Source organism: Cebus imitator, unplaced genomic scaffold, assembly GCF_001604975.1.
Source record: "Cebus imitator isolate Cc_AM_T3 unplaced genomic scaffold, Cebus_imitator-1.0 Scaffold254, whole genome shotgun sequence".
In the NCBI taxonomy this organism is placed as follows: domain Eukaryota; kingdom Metazoa; phylum Chordata; class Mammalia; order Primates; family Cebidae; genus Cebus; species Cebus imitator.
The window spans coordinates 217,445-221,825 of record NW_016107569.1 but is presented as its reverse complement, the minus strand read 5'-3'; positions in this window follow the sequence as shown (position 1 = coordinate 221,825).

The window sequence follows — 4,381 nt, the reverse complement described above, 5'->3', positions numbered from 1 at the left end:
GGGGTTTCACCATGTTGACCAGGATGGTCTCGATCTCTTGACCTCGTGATCCACCCGCCTCGGCCTCCCACAGTGCTGGGATTACAGGCTTGAGCCACCGTGCCCAGCCCACATTATTTAAAAAATAAAATCAAATACATGTATAATATAAAAACTGGAAGTCCCACTTTCACTCATGAGAGTTGACAGTTTAATGTACATCCTTCCAGATTTTTCTCTATTAAAAATATATACACGTACACTTTTTTTTTCCTTTGAGACAGGGTCTTCTCTGTCTCCCAGGCTGGAGCGCAGTGGTGTGATCTTGGCTCACTGCAGCCTCGACCTCCTAGGCTCAAGCGATCCTGCGATCTCAGCCTCTTGAGTAGTTGGGACTACAGGTGTGCGCCACCCTGCCCAGCTAATTTTTAAATTTTTTGTAGAGAGGGGGTCCCACTATGTTGCCCAGCCTGTTTCAAACTCCTGCACTCAAGGTGATCTTCTTTTCTGAGCCTCCCAAAGTGCTGGGATTACAGGCGTGAGCCACCGTGCCCGGCCCCATGCACACACTTACGGCATTTTGTATGAATGGGTTTAAATGGTACACATCAGTTTGCGAGACAGAGGCTGGTTAAATGCTCATCAAGCCTATTTTTGGGGCACACAGCTGGACTCATCTCCCAGTTAGGTGTGGCCAGGTGCTCTGAACAATAGAATGTGGGTAAAATAATGATTGCCACTTCCATGCCCCACGCATAAATTTCTCCAACACCTGATCGCCAACATTTTCCTTTCTCTTTCTGCTTTGGTGATGTGTGGAGAAGGAGGGAGCCTGGGCCTCTGGATGACTGTCTGAAGCAGAGCTGCCCTCTCCCAATGGACGTGCTTTGGGCTATGCCATCAGAAAGAAATGTAGCTTAACTGGATTTGTCATAGCAGCTCACCTATCCTGTCCAGTGCAATCTACAACTTGCATTTTTCATTAAGCATATTAATATATTGAACATCTTTTATGCTAGTACATATAAATCTATTGGATGTTTTAAGTTATTCAAATGTATGAATGTATAAAAGTGTATTTAATCATTAACTTCTTCTTCTTTTTTTTTGAGACTGAGTCTCACTCTATTTCCCAGGCCGGAGTGCAGTGGTGCGACCTTGGCTTACTACAACCTCTACTTCCTGAGTTCAAGCTATTCTCCTGCCTCAGCCTCCCCAGTAGCTGGGATTACAGGTGCACACCACCATGACTGGCTAATTTTTTGTATTTTTAGTAGAGACGGGGTTTTACCATGTTGGCCAGACTGTTCTGGACCTCCTGACCTCAAATGATCCACCTGCCTCAGCCTCCCAAAGTGCTGGGATTACAGGTGTGTGCCACCACACCCAGTTAATTTTTTAAAAAGTTTTCCGGGGCTGGGCCTAGTGGCTTAGTCCTGTAGTCCCAGCGCTTTGAGAGGCCGAGGCAGGCAAATCACTTGAGATCAGGAGTTCAAGATCAGCTTAGCCAACAGGATGAAATCCCATCTCTACTAAAAATATTTAACACAAAAATTAGCCAGGTGTGGCGTCACATGCCTGTAATCCCAGCCATTTGGGAGTCTGAGGCACAAGAATCTTTTGAACACCAGAGGAGTTCCCCTCTGGGGTTTCCTCTCAGGAAATGTCATCTTCTTCCACAGGTTGCTCAATTCAGAAGCCTGAGCATGGATCTACTCTGTCGCCAATGCTTCAAGCTCTTGGTCTTCCCTCCAGCCCCACCTCTACTCTCCTTGCACATCGGGCCCCTGTGATCTTCTGCCAGAGTCGCTCCTAATGTGGCTCCACCTCCCTTCTTGCCTTCTCACAATTTCTTCTCCATATTGTAGCCAGAGGGGTCTTCATGCTAACCGAGAGTGGTATGTCCAGGTTAAAAAGCCTTCAGATACTCTCCATCTTCACAGCACAGAGTTCAGCCCCATGGTGGTCTTCAGCCTCCTCTCCCACTCCAACTTCAGGAGGCTCACGCTCTTCCTCCTGCTCACGCTCCACCAGTGGAGCTCTCTGAGCTGGCCCACCCCCAGCACCTCTTTCCCATCTTCCGTCATTGTCTAGATAGCCCCTTCTCTTCCTGTAGGGCTCACTTTTTTTTTTTTTTTTTTGAGATGGAGTCTTGCTCTGTCTCCAGGCTGGAGTGCAGTGGCATGATCTCAGCTCACTGCAACCTCCGCCTCCCGGGTTGAAGCGATTCTCTTGCCTCAGCTTCCTGAGTAGCTGGGACTACAGGTACACACCTCCATGCCCAGCTAATTTTTGTATTTTTAGTAGAAATGTGGTTTCACCATGTTGGCCAGGATGGTCTTGATCTCTTGACCTCGTGATCCACCCACCTCGGCCTCCCAAAGTGCTGGGATTACAGGCATGAGCTACTGTGCCTGGCCAGGGCTCACTTTAAAGGTGACCTTTGAGAAACCTATCACTTTATGCAGAAGGATCAGCGTTGGAGGAAAAAAGAAAGAACAAGAAACATATCACTTTAGCTCATCACTCGACCAAAACGATATTTTATCAAGCAGAGTCTAATTTATGGCGAGTAAACGGCATCCATTGAAAGTATATAACGTGATGCATTTTGACGGATGTCTACACGGATGAAATCACCGCTGACTGTCAAGATGTGGAACATTTCATTCCCCCAAGGGTCTCCTCTTGCCTTTGGGTCCCTAAACTTCCTCCACCACCAGCCCCAGACAACCACGGCCGTGTTTTCTGTCACTCTAGATGAGTTTGCATCTTTTAGAATGTGATAATGTGGAATCACCCAGGTATGCCCTTTCTTGGTCATATCTCCATTTTAGAATTTTTTTTTTTTTTTTTTTTTTGAGACAGGAGTCTCACTGTGCCACCCAGGCTTGAGTGCAGTGGTGAGATCTTGGCTCACTGCAACCTCCGCCTCCCGGGTTCAAGGAATTCTCCTGCCTCAGGCTTTTGGGTAGCTGGGACCACAGGTGTGCACCACCATGCCTGGCTAATTTTGGTATTTTTGGTAGAGGTGGAGTTTCACCATGTTGGCCAAGCTGGTCTTGAACTCCTGACCTCAGGTGATACACCTGCCTTGGCTTCCAAAGTGCTGGGATTATAGGTGTGACCCACTGAGCCTGGTCTAGAATTTCTTGGGTTGAGTATCTCCCCCAGCATAGTGTAAGATACACAAGGACAGTGTCTGTCACATGCACATTTGTGCACCGGGCCTGGCACATAGTAGCTGCTCATTGAATACATGTTGAGTGAATTCGTAAATACTCACTCTTAGTTTATCTAGGGCAGGAGCTATTTGGATCAGGGAGATCTTTTTAGCAAGCTAAGAGACAAGGAGCTTTCTAGCAGAAGAGTGCCTCCTGGCCGGGTCGTATGGCTCACCTTGTAATCGCAGCACTTTGGGAGGTTGAAATGGGAGGGTTGCTTCAGCCCAGGAGTTTGAGACCAACCTGGAGACCACTTGTCCTACAAAAAAGTTTTAAAATTAGCTAAGTGTAGTGGTACATACCTGTAGTCCTAGCTACTCAGGAAGCTGAAGCAAGAGGGTCACTTGAACCCAGAAGGTCAAGGCTGCAGTGAGCTGTGATCACGCCACTGCACACCAACCTGGGTGACAGATTGAGACCCTGTCTCAAAAACAAAACAAAACAAAGCAAAACAACACAAGACAAAACAAAACACGGTGTCTTCTTGGACATCCCTGTTTTAGGGGTCTAGCATGTCGGGAAGCACAGGCTTCCACTCCCACTCATACCCCTGGAACAGCTACTAGGCTCACAGTTCTCAGCACGAGGCACCCTTTTGAAAATCAGCCACTTTTTTTAATAATAAAAAATTTTCCTTGTGATGAAGTACACGTAATATAAAATTTACTATCTTAGGCCAGGCACGGTGGCTCACACCTGTAATCCCAGCACTTTGGGAGGCCGAGGCAGGTGGATCATAAGGTCAGGATTTCGAGACCAGCCTGGCCAACATGGCGAAACCCAATCTCTATTAAAAATACAAAAATTAGCTAGGCGTGGTGGCAGGTGCCTGTAATCTCAGCTACTTGGGAGGCTGAGGCAGGAGAATCACTTGAAACCGGAAGGCAGAGGCTTCAGTGAGCTGAGATTGCACCATTGCACTCCAGCCTGGGTGACAAGAGCGAAACTCTGTCTCGAAAAACCCCCCAAAATTTACAATCTTAAACCGACCCCCCTTTTAAGAGATGAGGTTTCACCATGTTGACCAGGATGGTCTCCATCTCCTGACCTCATGATCCACCCACCTCAGCCTCCTAAAGTGCTGGGATTACAGGCATGAGCCTCCTCGCCCAGCCAACCTTTTGTTTTTCTGAAGAGGCAGGGTCTCCCTCTGCCACTCAGTGATGTGATCATAGCTC